This window comes from Artibeus jamaicensis, unplaced genomic scaffold (assembly GCF_021234435.1).
Source record: "Artibeus jamaicensis isolate MK-2021 breed Jamaican fruit bat unplaced genomic scaffold, CSHL_Jam_final contig_548, whole genome shotgun sequence".
Taxonomy (NCBI): domain Eukaryota; kingdom Metazoa; phylum Chordata; class Mammalia; order Chiroptera; family Phyllostomidae; genus Artibeus; species Artibeus jamaicensis.
Window position 1 is genome coordinate 11,057,805 of NW_026521883.1, and position 15,409 is coordinate 11,073,213.

At 48.0% G+C, this 15,409-nt stretch overlaps 1 protein-coding gene and 1 non-coding gene across 7 annotated transcripts in view; both read right to left on the bottom strand.

Annotated features, from left to right (window-relative positions):
• Positions 1-15,409, bottom strand: part of TLN2 (talin 2) — a 409,343-nt gene that overhangs the window by 326,607 nt on the left and 67,327 nt on the right. For all 6 annotated transcript variants that reach the window (XM_053670053.1, XM_037151006.2, XM_053670051.1 and 3 more), the window contains exon 2: positions 13,937-14,025. The gene's annotated coding sequence lies outside the window, so the exon portion shown is untranslated. The remainder of the gene's footprint in view (positions 1-13,936; positions 14,026-15,409) is intronic.
• Positions 6,065-6,194, bottom strand: LOC119053514 (small nucleolar RNA SNORA33). Its single transcript, XR_005083317.1, has one exon. It is a non-coding gene; the product is annotated as a small nucleolar RNA SNORA33 (small nucleolar RNA).

The following is a 15,409-nucleotide window of genomic DNA, read 5'->3' on the forward strand; positions in this document are numbered from 1 at the left end:
TTGGGCCCATTTGAAATACCAGCATTTCAAGTTTCTCTACATCCACATTCCATTCAACAAGGCACTTCAAATTCTGTCCGTGTATTCAGCCTCTTGCTCCCAATTTAAACCTGTCTCATTAAAAGTTGTACGTTCTGACCCTCTTCTCTCCCTTGCTTACCCTGGTCTTAACTGGCAGAGGGCAAGAAAATTTTCAACAGGGAGTTCTTGCTTAACCCCTCAACTTGTAAATGCCATTCCCCTAAGAGGCTTTCCTAACACTGGCTTCCGAAGTGTTGCAGTCGGGGTCAACAGCCAGGTTCATGCTCTGCTCCTCTCTAGTGCATGCTCTGGGAAGAAAGATCCAAAGCTTTCTCAGCTATGTAGATCACAAACAACAAAACAAACAAAAACCGCACAGTGCAGCAGCTGCTCAGCGTTCCTACCATGTGCAAAGTGTATCGCGTTCCTCTCTCTACTCTTGGTCCTAAGAGGGTCATTGCATAAAAAAAAAAAAAGAATGACTGGAAATAATAGATGCATAGCATCCTGTCCCCCAGAAGTTCAGTTTCCTGTCTGAGAGACTGAGAAGACATCACACAGTATAACTCCAAGTACAGTGAAAGAAATTCAGACTCAAAAGCCCAGTCCCACAGCTAGGAGTTGGTGAAGCCTGCGCCAGGAATCCCAATGCCACGCCCTTTAACATTCCCTTCTCAGTATTAGCATGAACACCTTAAGGGTGCACAGAGGAAGAGAGCTAAGCCAGGGTGGGGTGAGTGGGGAAGGGTGGCACCTGAGCCAGGCTGGAAGGAGGCGCTGACTGGTCGGAAGGGCCTGACTTCACTTGCTCGGCTGTCTTTGCATCTGCCTGGAATCCACTCACCGCTCGCCGATACTGAATAAGCATGGGAGGAGGGGTACAGGGCAGTGTCTCCAGAAAATTGTCCTTTTCTATCTTCCTTTTCAAAGGAGACAGCTATCCTTGTCTTGTAAGGCTGGGAAGGAGGGGAAAAAAGCCTAGGACATGCAAGAAACACGGATAGAGATTTTATTTTTCAGCTGGAAGAGGAGGAAGTAGGAGCGGTCAGAAGTTACTGATAATTTTATCACATCTGTGGAAACATGACTCTTAAAAGGGAGAATCATCCAGAAAATACCCCATGGGGCCTGAACCTCTGCCATATAATGATTTTTCCCTTCCTTAAAGGAATAAAGGTTCACAAAGTAGAGCCTTTTCCCCCCTAAATAACGTTACACAGTCCTTTCTCAGTCAGATGTCTGCTCTCAGAATTAACATGTATAAATCCCCTGCTTGAATAGACATCTCCCTAATCTACTTCTGGAGAGGCAAGCACTTCTGTTTAAAACCCACAGGACTCTACCAGCTGAGGCCCAGCCATAATTGGAGACTGTAATTAAATTTCACGAAGAACCCATAACCTCAGCCCCAGGGCAAGTCAGCCCCGGGGCAGGTCAGCAAAGGGAAGTCTGCAGGACCGGGCTGGCACTGCACCCATCCAAACTCCAAGGGAACACATCAGCTCGGGGTCCTGGGACCGTGTGGAGAACTGGAGACGCTAAATGCACTGGGGATACAGCGCATGTGAAACCTACCGGCCACACTCCGGCCACTCTCAGCCTCCTACCACTCTTCCTCTTGGAATAAAGGAACCACAGCGCCGCCCTGTCAGAGAAGAGCTGCACCCCCAATTTAGATGGATCTAAAAACAACCTCTTCACCAGTCTCCTCCCTTCTCCTAGACGAGGAGGGTCAGGGTTGTGCACTTACATCAGGTTTAGCCTGCCCTGTGTTGAACCAGCGTTTGTTATGAGGCGGCATATGAGTGAAGGGCCAGGGCCATGGCCATGTAGATTTGGGGGACTTTTTTGTAAGGCAAGCTCAGAACAGATTCTCTCCTGAGAGTAACTTGCTCAGGCCTTCCCATACTCAAAAACAGCGGGGAGAGCAGGAGAGAAGGTAAAGCAGTGAAGGGTAATTATGAGCCAGGCATGGTGCTGGGTACTTGGCCTGCATCACCTGTTTGATGCCCTTCTCACAAGAGTCCCGCCAGGTGGGTACCTTACCAGCGTTTTACAGGTGAGGCACCTAAAGCTCAGAGAAGCCTTATAACTGGTCAGTACTCACAGGGCCATTCGATGGTACAGGCAGGATTTGAACCTCCGGGTCCATGTGACCACTGTCTGGAAGTATGGCTCTGCTGTCCCCGATACAGTTTAAGATTCTCAGAAAGTTCACTTTCATCTGAGAATCTGTTCACCAACTTTCCAGATCAGCAGCTGGCCAACAGCTGTCCAGGGACTGGATTTCCCAGATCATGATTTATGCCCATTATTGGCTCTCCGGCAAGGAACTACAAACATGTTACTTAGCATCCCAGAGAAGAAGGCAGCTGGGAACACGAATCAAATTCAAGTAGTTATTTCCAGATTTCCAGTCCTTCCAATCCACAATGCCTAACAGGATGGCCACACCAACACTGCAGGTCTCCAGGGCAACATGGGGGGAGGGGCCAGGACCTGGTCCCCAGCTGCCACACACTTTCCAAAGCACCACCTTAAACCCTCCCCCAAGGGTCATCAGACACCTAAGAATCTGCAAAGCTCTCTGGGACTACAAGTATTCCCCCATTACAGAGGCAATTATTTAGAGTAGATTCTGTAAAAGGAAACTCCTGCATAATTTCATTCATGAATTTTGTAATTTGGGAAAATGTCGAAACTATAGGAGAAAATGTTTTGCAAAACATTTCCCTGTATAAGGGAACTTATACAGCAAACTATCATTTTTATTTTTTTCATTTAGAAAATCTTTTATTTCCTATAAAAATAGTACACCACATGTGATTAAAAAAACACCCTCAACTTTACGAGGTAGAATTTACATACAATAATGCACATTCCTTTTAAGTGCATTACTAATAAAATAACAAAATTTACATTTTATTAGTTCTGAGAAATTTTACACAGTTATAACCACCACCATGATAAAGATATGAAACATTTCCATCATCCAGAACAGAGGCTATCACCAGATGACAGGATTATAAGGGCAATATTTATTTTCTTTTATGGATCTGAATTTTCTACAGTACCTGTAATAGCATGCATTGCTTATATAATAAATGAAAGTTTTGAGTTGCAGTGAGTAACTTAGCTTGCTCATAAAATGAGTATGTGTTGGGTATTAGCAATTGATTGAACTATATACAGAACACCCCAGAAGTTGTGAAGGGAAAACAGGTTCCCCACCATCACTGCCTCCCCCTCCGATTCCTTTAGAGTCTGGTCATTTGCTTACTTTCCCTCCGTGAAATGGAACTCGATCTACCTTAAAGGGCACTCCCAGATGAAAATGAACACTGGGAACACCCCCCCAGAGGACAGAAACACCTCTTTCTCTAAGAAAGCAGAATGTAAGACCCCCTTCTGTCATAAAGCACCCCCCCCCCCCCCCTGCTAAGCACTGTAATAAAACCTCCAGGCACCACAGAGTCGGAGCTGAGGGTGGTAATGACCCCAAAGCAATCAGACAGGTGGCTAGAAGTTGGAACTTCCCTATGTTACAAGGCCACTGTTCTTGTCTATGTGGCACATTCATAACAGCCAGATGTATTAACTCTTATTTTCTTATTTTTTGTATTCTTGACACTCTGGCATCTGGGGGCCTTTCAGCCCCCAACCCAGGGAAAGACTGCCCCTCCCAGAACCCGCCAATTCTTAGTGCCCACCAAGAGCTCCGACAGGGGCATGCCTTTCATACACAAGCCAACCACTCCGGAGTCTTTGCCCGCAAAGCACCTCCCTATCTAACTCTCACACACCAAGCCCTCATGTCCCCTGCACGAAGTCATCCCAGGACAAGCTCCCAGGCACCCTGAGACCACACCTATAGCCCAAAGCCCACGGGAATTATTCAGACAAGCCAGTGCTAAAATGTTCACTCTGCCTGACCTCACCTCCTTGGAAACCCCAGTCGGTAAAGGCTCTGACCAAGGCTTTCTCCTTGCTTCTCTCTCCTGCCTCCTCACAAAAAAAGGAATTAAAAAAATGATCTTTCAGGGGTATTGGCCTCTCCACACCATCATTCAGTCATACACCTATAAATTAAGACCTGAGCCACCAATCCCAAGCCACCAGGCAGAAACCAAGCAGCCACGGCTAGACCCATTCACTTGAAGTCATAGGAGGGAGCCCTCCCTCTGAAGCCAGCATCCATCAACCCGGTTACTGGGTGTGCCCCAGGACGTTCGGTCCTGCCTGAAGCCAACTATCTGAACCGCGCAGGAGCAGGAGCTCCTGAGGCACTCAGCGATGCCAAAGGAGGGAGAAGCCGTCAGACAGACTGGCACAACTCGGGCACCCTGGCTGTCTGGACAGCAGCCACTGTTTCAGCCCAGAACTCCTGAGTCACAAGGAAAAGGTAAAATTATGATGCTTATCTGCTACTTCCTAAAGTGGGAAAGCACACAATGTACTGCCGACTTTTTCAAGAAACACTGAACAGAGTTTCACCTGTAATTGGGGAAAACTTTAATTACTTAGAAAACTCACTCATTTTGAATTCCTCCTTCCCAGAAGACACCAAGGTAAATGAGGCACCACTGTATTTTTATCATATTACTTTTAGTTTATTCTAGCTCTTCTCAAAACCTCACTCTGCATTTCTGGGACATCTCAGCCCTATTCTATCAACCTCAGCCCCCCTCCCCACACCTCGTCAACACCTGCTCTCTACCACGACCACCACCAGGACACATTTCCCTGACATTTCTGTACTAGGCACCAAGGACTTCCTGTTAAAAAAAAAAAAAAAAAGTGACACATATTGCCAAGCCCCTTCCTTGAGCAAAAATTCCACAGGAAAAAAAGCTAGTGAAACCATATACAACGTCTTTAAGAATTAGAGACCAGACACAACCCTGAAAAGCTTTTGCTGAGACCACAGCACAGGATAAGGGACTAAATGACTGACAGCCTTTTAGGGAAGATGGAGCATCCCCAGATCTAGTTTTCCTAAAGCTGCGTGTAACTTTTATTTACGCCCAGTTCAGGCGCAAACACAACCTCTGCAAATACGTGCCCAGGTCTAGTCATTTCTCCCACCAGCTGTCCTGGGAGGCCTGCTGTCGCTGCCAGTTCTGAGGACACAGACATGTCCCCCAAGTCAGGCAGAGGCAAACCCCACGAATAGGAGCAGGCATTTCAACTGCCCAGAACAAAGAAAAGAACTGAGAAACAAATGAACCCATAAATCAATTTAATAGCAACGGTCAAAAGAAAGGCCGCGTCTTTGAGGACGGGCTGCGTGAGGCTCCTTCACACCCTTCTCCCACCTTTTATGGTGTACAAGAGGTGTGCAAGATGTACTGCTGTTCATAACAAGTACTTAATTTTTGTGATCACATACATTATTTCATTTTTAGAGAGGGCCATTTCCCCTGTCAACCCCAAGGGGGCTGCATGTAGTCATTCGGTTTGCTTCTGTAACGACAAGTGAGGCGGCTCTACCGGTAAGTTCCAAAAGAACAGTTCATGAACTGGAAGAAGTTTGAGAAGTATGAATCTGGAATCATTAAAAATAATTTAATTTTATTTTTTAGAGAGAGGAAGGAGGGAGAGAGGGAAAGAAACATCAACGTGTGGTTGCTTCTCATGTGCCCCCACTGGGGGACTTGGCCTGCAACCCAGGCATGTGCCCTGGCTGGGAATTGAACCAGCGACCCTTTGGTTCACAGCCCACACTCAATCCACTGAGCTATACCAGCCAGGGCTACTAACAGTGTCTCAATGTTTTATGTCCTTTGTTTACTAATTGACCTGTTTTTATGGAAAGAACACGCCTGTTCCCAGGAAAGACCTGCTGAAGTATTTAGGGGTAAAGGGGCAGGATGCATGTAACTTTCCAATGGTTCGGAAAAGATGGTGCATAATATGGAGAATGATAAAGCAAAGGTGGCAAAGCAGACAACTGACAGATTTAGATTGGACTGTACAGGCATTCGTGTTCTTCTTGCAACTTTTCTGCAAGTTTGAAATTATTTCAAAAGAAAGTTTGGGTTTTTTTAATAGCCATTTTCAGGAACCTTAATGACTTCAGCATCTTTAAGGCTCAGAACACGGCTCTGCTAATGCCATTTTTCTCTACGTTCCTGCAGAAACTCATTCAGGTACGCAGCCTCATTGGCTAGCTTAGAATGAAGTATTTTAAAACAACACAAATTCAGATTCTGTTTGCAAAGCATTTCCATGGTAACAATACCTGTAGAATAAGGCAAGGCCCCCTCCCCATATTGAATTCATCTGTTGCCACCTACCCACTCACAGATCCAGGTGACTGTGCTCCTCTTTCAACTCTAACCCAACTGGACACCTGCCCCGAGCTGGGCCAAGGACTCCCCTGGGAGTTTAGGCAAAGGAGCTGATGTAGTTTTGATCTGCGGGACAGTGGTGGTGCTGTACAGAAACATCCCAGAGTGGCTTCTTGGAGAAAGAGCACGCAAGCGAGCATGCACTGGTGAGGCCCCGATGTGTCACCAAGGTTCACAGCGAGCGCCCAGGAACGGCCAGCTGCACTGACAACCCCACAGGCTCCAGGCACTTCATTTAAGCCAGCTCACCGGTGGCCCTGCTCCTCACCACAAAGCCTTGACAAGAGCAGATGTTTACCAATACAATGGGAGGAACAGCCACCATAAGCTATTACACAGCCAGGTAGAGCTTGGAGTGCAGACACCCGCTTTATCTTTTCCCATAGGAAGGGACGGCTCCTCCTGTTTTCCTCATGCTCAGAGCCTCTTATCCAGGGACAAACTGGATGCAGCACAGGGTACGGCCTGTGAGGAGCCCACTCCACTTCTGCTGGGCATCATGCAGTGGGGCCAACAGCAAGAAGCAGAGGACCTGGGTCCTGACCAGTCAGACCTGGATACTTGGAGCTACTTCTCCCTCTCACCTCCCTGCAAGCTTGCAACACAGTCACACCTGTCTGACCTAGTGACAGACAGAATGTTCCCCCAAAGGTGTCTATGTCCTAATCTCCTGACACTGAGTATGCAAAATGGACTTTGCAGGTGTGATTAAGGTCCTTGAGAAGGGAGACTGTCCTGGATTATCCACATGGGTCCAACGGAACCAAAAATGTCCTTAAAAGCAGAGAAACTTTCCCAGCCGTCTTCGGAGGAAGATACGACGAAGCTGGATGAGGGTGGAGGACGGGGACTTGAGGATGCGGGCGGCCTGGAGAAGCAGGGGAAAGACAGAGAAATGGACTCTCCCCGGGGGCCCCAGAAGGAACCCAGCCCTGCCCACACCTTGGGTCTCAATGACCCAAGTCTCAACGAGACTCAGATTTCTAATCTAGAAAATCCAAAAACAATAGATTGGTGGTATTTTAAGTCACTACATTTCTGGTCATTTGTGACAGCAGCAATAGAAACTAACACAGACTTTCTCTCGTCTGGAAATGTGTGGGTTTTCATCCTTTCTGAGAAGTGGGGCTAGTGGAGCCTAGAGTCTATCTACCTCTTGACACCCCCCAGAAAACCCTGGGACACCCTTGAAAATACCTTGGCCTTTGACCAACTGATCTGTAAAGATAATTTAAAAACAGATGACTTGCATGTCAGACTGAACTTATTTTGTATCATCTGCTCTTGTTTTGCACAATATTTGCCACCAGAACTCTAATCTTTCCTTTTTTAGTAATAAAAATAAAATCTGCCCCAAGTTACTCAGTAATTAACGGACCCCAGTGTCCCAGAGCACTAGCATCCAAATCACATCCACTTCATCAGTACACTCGCCCCAGCGACCACGCCCACCCCAGAGGGCTTTTGTGATCCAGCAGTGAAATCACCAGGGCCACCCTCCAGATTTCTGAGTCATCCTCACCACAGCAGGTCCAAGCAGCAGCAGCAGCAGCAGCAGCTGGATTGTGACCTCGAGTCAGCCCAAACCCTGCCCTGGAAATCCAGCTGCTGCAAAAGGGTCACGGCCCCCCTTCCCACCTCATTACTTTCCCTAACATCTCCTGGGAGCCACGCAGCTGGCCCCAAAACACACTGCCAAATGCAGTCCATGGGTGCAGGGATGCGCTCCAGCTACATCTCGGGAGCCACTTAACTGATTGCCTCTCCTCTCAGGGGGTGTTTGAGGGTATTTTTTCATCATTCAAATATTTCCTTTGAACAAAACATCTGGGGGAGATAGCTACTGTCCTAACTACTATGTAGTCGCGCTGAGGAGGCCGTGCCAAGCCTTGTGGCTGTTGTCAAGATGGCTTGCTTTTGACAGTTTTTTTTTTTTTAATTCATTTATCTTTAGAAGGGAAGGGAAGGAGAGAGGGAGAGAAACATCAACGTATGGTTTGCCTTTTTGTGAGCCCCCTGCTGGGAAATGGCCTACAGGGAACCAGCCTGCAACCCAGGCATGTGCCCTGACTGGGAATCGAACCTCGATTGTCAGGTTCGCAGGCCCGCGCTCAATCCACTGAGCTATACCAGCCAGGGCTGCTTTCGACAGTTTTTGTTGCATCTCCTCAACACCAACGCCCACCAGGTAGGCTGTCCAGGAGATCTTCCCAGAGAAAGGCTACACGACCTTTAAAGGGAAGAAGGTAGTTAAATTGATGACTGGCAACAGGAAAGGTCCTGTTCTAAGCGCTCGGGTGCAGAAATCTGTCAGACAGGGTGCCAGCTTCCACACAGGGGAAGCCTGTTCCAAGGTGGGCAAGTCAGCAACGCTCGCTCCCAGGGGAATTTTATCAGCCTGTTATCGTGCTGTCATCATCTGCTCTTGGTAAACACGAGATCTGCCACGGATGCCTGACAAACCACAGAGAGGGACTGTGACGCTGCCCTCAAGAAAAGGGCTTCTGGCGAAGGCCACAGTAACTGGGGGAGCCCGGGAGACCCCAGCCACGGACCGCGCAGTGTGGCCGCAGCAAGTGTGCCAAGGAGCGTCCCTCTGAGCAAGAATGGAGGGAGGGCAACTGGAAAGAGGGGCCGAGGTGGCCACGGGCGGCAAGGAACAGCCTCTAGCCCGACCCATAGCTTCTCTCTCGCATGCGCTTGAACACAGTGATTGCTTCTGAGCATCTATTAACAAGTCAGCACCACTGGGCGTAAACAAGAACAGGAGGGAAGTAGAGAGAGACAAGGAGCTCTTGGACAGAACTGGCCAAGTCCACTGAAGCCCTGTGAAAAGTCTTAAAGGCGGAACCAACAGACTGGAAATGTTATCCTGGCAGCCCCTGCTGGTCAAAAACCTGTCTGAAGCCCTATGAACCCCAGACCTGGCACGGCTGTATTTTTTAGAAGACTGTATATATTCGTTTAGCTTTCAATGTAACCAATTTTAAAGATTAACAACATCCAGTGCTAGTGAGGGTCCCCACACAGTTGTTTGGAATATAAATTATCACGTAAAAGGTGGATTTTTAAAGGTGTATATCTTTTCACCTTGGAATTCTACAGAAACTCCTACATGGTCTACAAATAAGTATTATGAAACTGCTCATTGCGATATTACAAGAAAAAGGAAAAGGGGGAGGGGGAAGGGAAGAGGAAGGAGAAAGGGAAAGAAGAGGGAGGGGAGGGGAGGGGAGGGGAGGGGAGGGGAGGGGGAGGGGAGGGGGGGGGAGGGGGGGGGAGGGGAGGGGAGGGGAGGGAGGGGGAGGGGAAAAGGACCAGCTCGCAACAAGAAAATGAAGCCTTACACAATGTAACTTTTCATGTTAAAAAAATGTAACAACACAAAGAAATAATGTGCAGCCTTTCAATACGGGCTAGGTTTGTATTAGCATGGAACCCATGTCTGTGATATTAGTTTTTTTAAATGCGTTACACAGAACATTGTGACACTATATTATTTTTATTGAAAAAAAACCACACACACTCTTTCTCACACACAAAGGGTCAGGAGGGCTTTATTTTTAGAGTCCTGGTACCACCTTGGAAATATTTTTCCTTTTTGGCAAAAGCAAATGGGGTTAATACAGTTTATTGTTCTTAAGCCAGGTTAAGAGCTCTGTCTCCGAGAAGGGACAATAAAAACTGGCTAATTTCCAGCCAATCATTTCTTCAATTAGAAATCATGCTTTCTAAGCTTTTCTTTTTTAATACAGAGAAACATGCCTGTGCAAGTCCCAAATGAGAGAAAGAATTGCGACTGGGTGTCACCGTGAACCCACAATTGCAGACAAGTAATGAAATGGATCGGAATCCCAGTTCGCTAGAGCAGGGCGGGCTGCAGGCAGAATCCTCCAGCACCCCCATCCCAACTGCCCTGTGAGCAGTGCTGGTTCTAGGGCTGAGACATTCTGAATGACAGAGGTTGACAGGATTCTGCCTTGAGGCACAGGTCGCAAGCATGGCAAGACAGCATCTGAATACTGTTCAGGGAAAAGGCACCCGTGCCTCTGGCCCTGGAATGCTCAAGTGTGTTTCATCATGATAAAAGGTAACAAGGTACAGCCCGCTGCAAGGAGAGGAGGCCATCGGGCCCAAGTGCGGCTTGTAACCTGGGAACCCTGGGAGACTGGGAGCCCTGGCAGACACGGCCATTGTAAAGAACATTACGAGGGAAACTGCTTTTTCCCCTTTTATAAATCCTTTCTTCCCCCTCTTTTTTAAATATTAACAGGTTTTAAGTTATATTTATAACTTTGTAAAGTGAAAAGACATTTTAAAGAAATCCCAAACCAAAACTTGTTATAGGAAAAAATGTACTTTTCTTTAGACATTCAGAGAGCATATTCCATTTGCTCTCTCCCATGACTGCAGATAACAGAAGATTCCAGAGATGAAGGCTTTGGAAGTGCGCAGACAGCTGGGAAACACTCATCAGGAGTTCAGTGTGAAGACTTATCAGCAGAGACCAATCTACCCAGGGCTGCCACCCCTGTGTTTCTGCTGAGATCCACCAGCAGCACCTGAAAGTCGCTGCTCTCCAAACAAGACTGATTTTAGGGCAGCAAGTGAAAGAAGGGAAATTACACCGTTGGGTTCATTTAACAAATATCTGGGCTCCTGGCTGAGTGCTGGACCCTGGGAGACTGAATGGGCGAAGCAAAAACCTTCCTCTCGATGGGTTCACTTCTACAGAGAAATTGGCTTCAGATGCGGGAAAAGAGCTCCACTGGAGGGAATTCAGCCAGACACAGGTGGAACAAAGAACCGGTGGCCAACAGGAGTACACAGGGTTCTACAAGTGTCCCATCTAAAACAACTCTAAGTCACAGTCATCTCCCTCCTTTCACCGTTGAGGAAACAGGTCCAGGAAACAGCACTGGTGCCTGTATGAGAAACTGAGACTCCTGTCAACACACACAAAGACACAGTCGTACACCACAGAGCAGGGATGTGCCTCCAGTTCCCACTGGCTGCGGAGCCCAGACTCTGGATAAAAAAGCAAGCATAACCCTGTAAGCCTAAATAAGCAAGAAGGGGCTGCTTTTCAGATCCAGTTCCCTCTCGGTGTGGGTGTGGGTGTGGGTGGGCCCAGCCCAGCACTCCAGACGGGAGGTACAGGCATGGATTTAGTAACACAGAGTTTGCATACAAGTGTAATAGCATGGTTCCTGTCCTTGCCCAAAACGTAAGAGCAGAGTGCACACCTTGCCATGGAAGCCTGGCTACGTGGCTCCAACTTAATTCTGCATTTGGTGTTGAGTGGCTCCCTATATACATTAAGCCAAAATCAAGGGGCCTAATTGAAAACCTGAAATCCATACAGCATGAGAGTAGCATATCTGATACATAATAGACACAATGACCCTGAGCACAGAGAGCCTATTTGGAGATTGTCTTTGATACAGAAACCCCACAGAATGGCTAAAAAATGGTTTTCTGTACACCCTGAATCAGCCTGACCCCTCACTTCTGCCTCCCCCCACCCCCCCGCCGTGAGCTTTCGAGGACTATTGGCAGTGCTGGCTCTGAGGCTCAGCGGCAGCAATCCCAGTCCCCTCAGAGAGCTGTCCCCTGGGAGGCTGGCTACGGCCAGCAGAGGGGGGTGAGCACTGGCCTCCAAAATCAACAAACACATGCTTGCCTCTTCCCTGTTCATCTCTCCACACAGTGAGCAGGATCTTCCCTTAATTCACGGGGTTAAAGTGCTACAGAAACAACCCTTTAGAGTTGACACACAGGGGTATAATCGGGGAGGGGGAGAGACAGAATAACAGAAATAATCAGCGACTCAAGGTCCAACAGACTGGCTACACCCCCTACCCAGACCCGCCTTGCTCTGTGAGCCCAGGCGAGTTACCTCGCCTCCGACCTCAGTCTCGCCCTCCGTAAAACAGTGACAACCTGCTCACGGGCTGTGGGGAGGCTGAAAGCACAGGACTGTGTGACGGGCACTTTGCCCAGTGCCTAGTGCATCTTAAGTACTCCATAAACGGCTGCTAAGACTGTTAAGTGCTCACGTGGAGGATCCAGTTGGCTCCTTGGAAAACTAAACACAACCTTTGAAAGGCCTGACTGCAGCAGCGCAGTGGTGCCAAGCCCACAACCACACGGGGCATATCAAGAGAACAGCCCCAGGGCCGGTGCACGGCCTGGACCCGAGACTCTGCTGGCAAAGTCACCCTGAACTTCCCCCTCGGTCCACTCTGAGGCTTCTGTGGTCAGTGCCCAGCATGGCCTCTCCACCCCCCCCCCCCCCCCCCGCGAAGAGCTGCATTAGCCCAGCTGACACAGGAACCTTAAGAACCAGGAAAAAAAAAAAAAAACCCTCAGTCTTCTTAGAAATACTAACATGGAGTAGCCACACTGTGGAGACCCCTACAGGATTTCATCTCATAAATCTAAAAGGCACATTATTTAAGGCAGGGTTTCATTGGTAAAAGCACAAGTGGCAATAACAATATTAAGGTACAAACTCACAGTCACGGGTGAGAGTAACAGGCTCCCATACTCTACAGCCAGGCTCAGCTCCCTGACCACTTGGCCCCACACCACTGAAGCCAGACAAAATCCCAGTGGGTATCTGGATGGCTTCACAGGTACAGACTGCAGGCAGTTCACCAAGGTTCACACTCAAGGCCAAGTCTCATACGCATCAAGAAGCTTAGACCTTCCTTCTCCAAGTGTGATCTACAACCCGGAGGCGTGGGCATCACCTGGGCCTGGTTAGAAATGCAGAATCTCGGGCCCCACCCAGACTACCCAATCAGGTTCTGCATTTTAACAACACCCCCCGATGACGCTCCTTTAGAGTATTCACAACAAAGCCTACCCAGATAGAGTTGTGAGAGTTTATTTAGGTTTCTATTTGATCTTTTTCTTTCTTCATGGAAGTTCCATGACGGCATCAACTGCCTACCTTAGCCACTGGCAGGTAGCACTCAAATATTCATTGGTTGAATGAATGAGTGGTCTACCAAGTGACTGAAGAGACCTATCCTGTCAAAGGATAGACCAAGTGCAAATAAAGATGCAAGCAAGGGTCTGAGAGAGAGAATGCCTGGGTTGGTGGGAAAACATCTTTAAACGAGGTCATCAGATAAGACCTCTCCAAAAGGGGTTGGCGTGAGGGGCTGCATTAGGACAAGAAAGTGAATGCTGGCGAAGAGGACATCAGGCAGGGGGGACAGCACCCGCATGTGCCACCCTAAAGAGACTTTCCCTGCAGGCCAGTAAAGATAGAGAATTAGGTTTGCCTCTGGTAGTAGAACAAAGACACTCCATGGAAGCAGACTCAGAAGGCCCCACGACCATTATGACTGTTGGGGAAAAGAAGGCTGTGTCTAAAGTCACAGCTGCCTCATACTGAGGCTCTTGGAGCTCAGTATGAGGGAGGCTGGCTATAGAGGCAGGCAGTCCATCAGCTGCCCTGGGCGGACTTTGTGACTGCTGCCCACAACCCCTCCGGGCCTCAGATTCCACGGGCCTGCAATTGCTTGCAAAGTAGAAACATGGAGATTACTCACTGCTGTTGACAAGTCAGTCCAGGAACGGTGGGGAGCTAAACATCCACGGGTCCAGGAGCCCAGTCCAGATGTTACCCTGCAGCAGCACACTGGCAAAGAAGAGAAATGACAGGTATCAGTGCAGGTGGCCATGTCCACAAGTGAGCAACATTCTCCCAACACTGAGTGACCCTGACGTGGTTCAGCTGACAAAGAGGGTGAGGAAAAAATGTTCGCAGGGGGGCAAACAGTCTCGGAGTGCTGGGCACTGGCGCGGCTGGCAGCCCGCTGCCTGCAGTCTCGAAAGAGGCCCCATCCCGCTGCCAGCAGCTCTGGGAGGCCTCTCTCCTCGAACCCCACAATGCAGAGTCCGGACACACGGCTGCAAAGAGCCCTTGGAGATCATGGGCCCCAACCCCGCTCTTCACAGACGTGAAAAACCGAGACTCAGAAAGAAAACAGGCCTCACCCACAATCAGCAGTGAGTAACGGCAAGTTCAGGAACGAAATCACAGGACCAAGGCTATAAAGCTTAAATTTACCTGTAAATTACCTTCCTTAATAAAACTCAGTTTCCAAGTAAACGTCATTCTCATTCTGTCCGGCTCTTAACTGAGAAGAGACCGGGAAGCCCGCTACGCCACATCTCAACCATCCCCCTGGTTCTTTTCCCTTCATCCCCAAGGACTTTCAACAGCCAAACTGAAACTCCTGGTTTTCTTCAGAAACAAAGTTTTTAAAAAGCAAAAAACAAAACCCCAGAACTGTTCACAGCTGAGTACAAGAAGAAAATCTAATAAATTTTTAGAAGAACCTGAAGACCTAAAACTTGCGAATTGTTGCGATCTGAAGAACAGAACAGAAAAAGAAAGCTCCTTGTCCATACAAGAGGGTTCTGGGCCCCGGAGCCCAGAACCCTCCTGGAAGCAGTACATTTCACAGAGAGTGTTGCCAAGGGTCATTTTGTTAAAATGAAATAGATGATCAAAATGCTAATTCTCTAGGAAGTGTCTTCTGATTATAGTTTTTTAAACTAATCTTCATCTAAGTATATATTTAAATCATAATTATCTAAATAGCTGCGCCTCTTCCTCTGGGACTCCAGTTCCAGCTGACTGACAAGTTGAAGTGACCTTGGGCACATCACACCTAACCTTACAGACCCCTCGGTCCGCTCACCTGCAAAAAGAGTGTGGGCAGGATAAAACTCAGGTGTCTTTCAGCTACAGAATTCCAAACTTCCCTTATGAAGCTGCAAGTACCTCACATTAAGTCAGCTTATGCAAAGCATAATTACCAGCCTACTTTGCAGAAGTGAATGTCAGTTATTATAAATTTAAATTGCCATATCTCTTAGGAAATAACTGTGAGGTTGGTGTAACAATAGTTGTATTTTGTTTCTAAGGAGTTAGCTTCAGCAATGACAAATCTGTCTCCACCCTCACTAAATGGGCATTTGGATCTGTTTCCCCAAAGATCCATTATTATTTATAA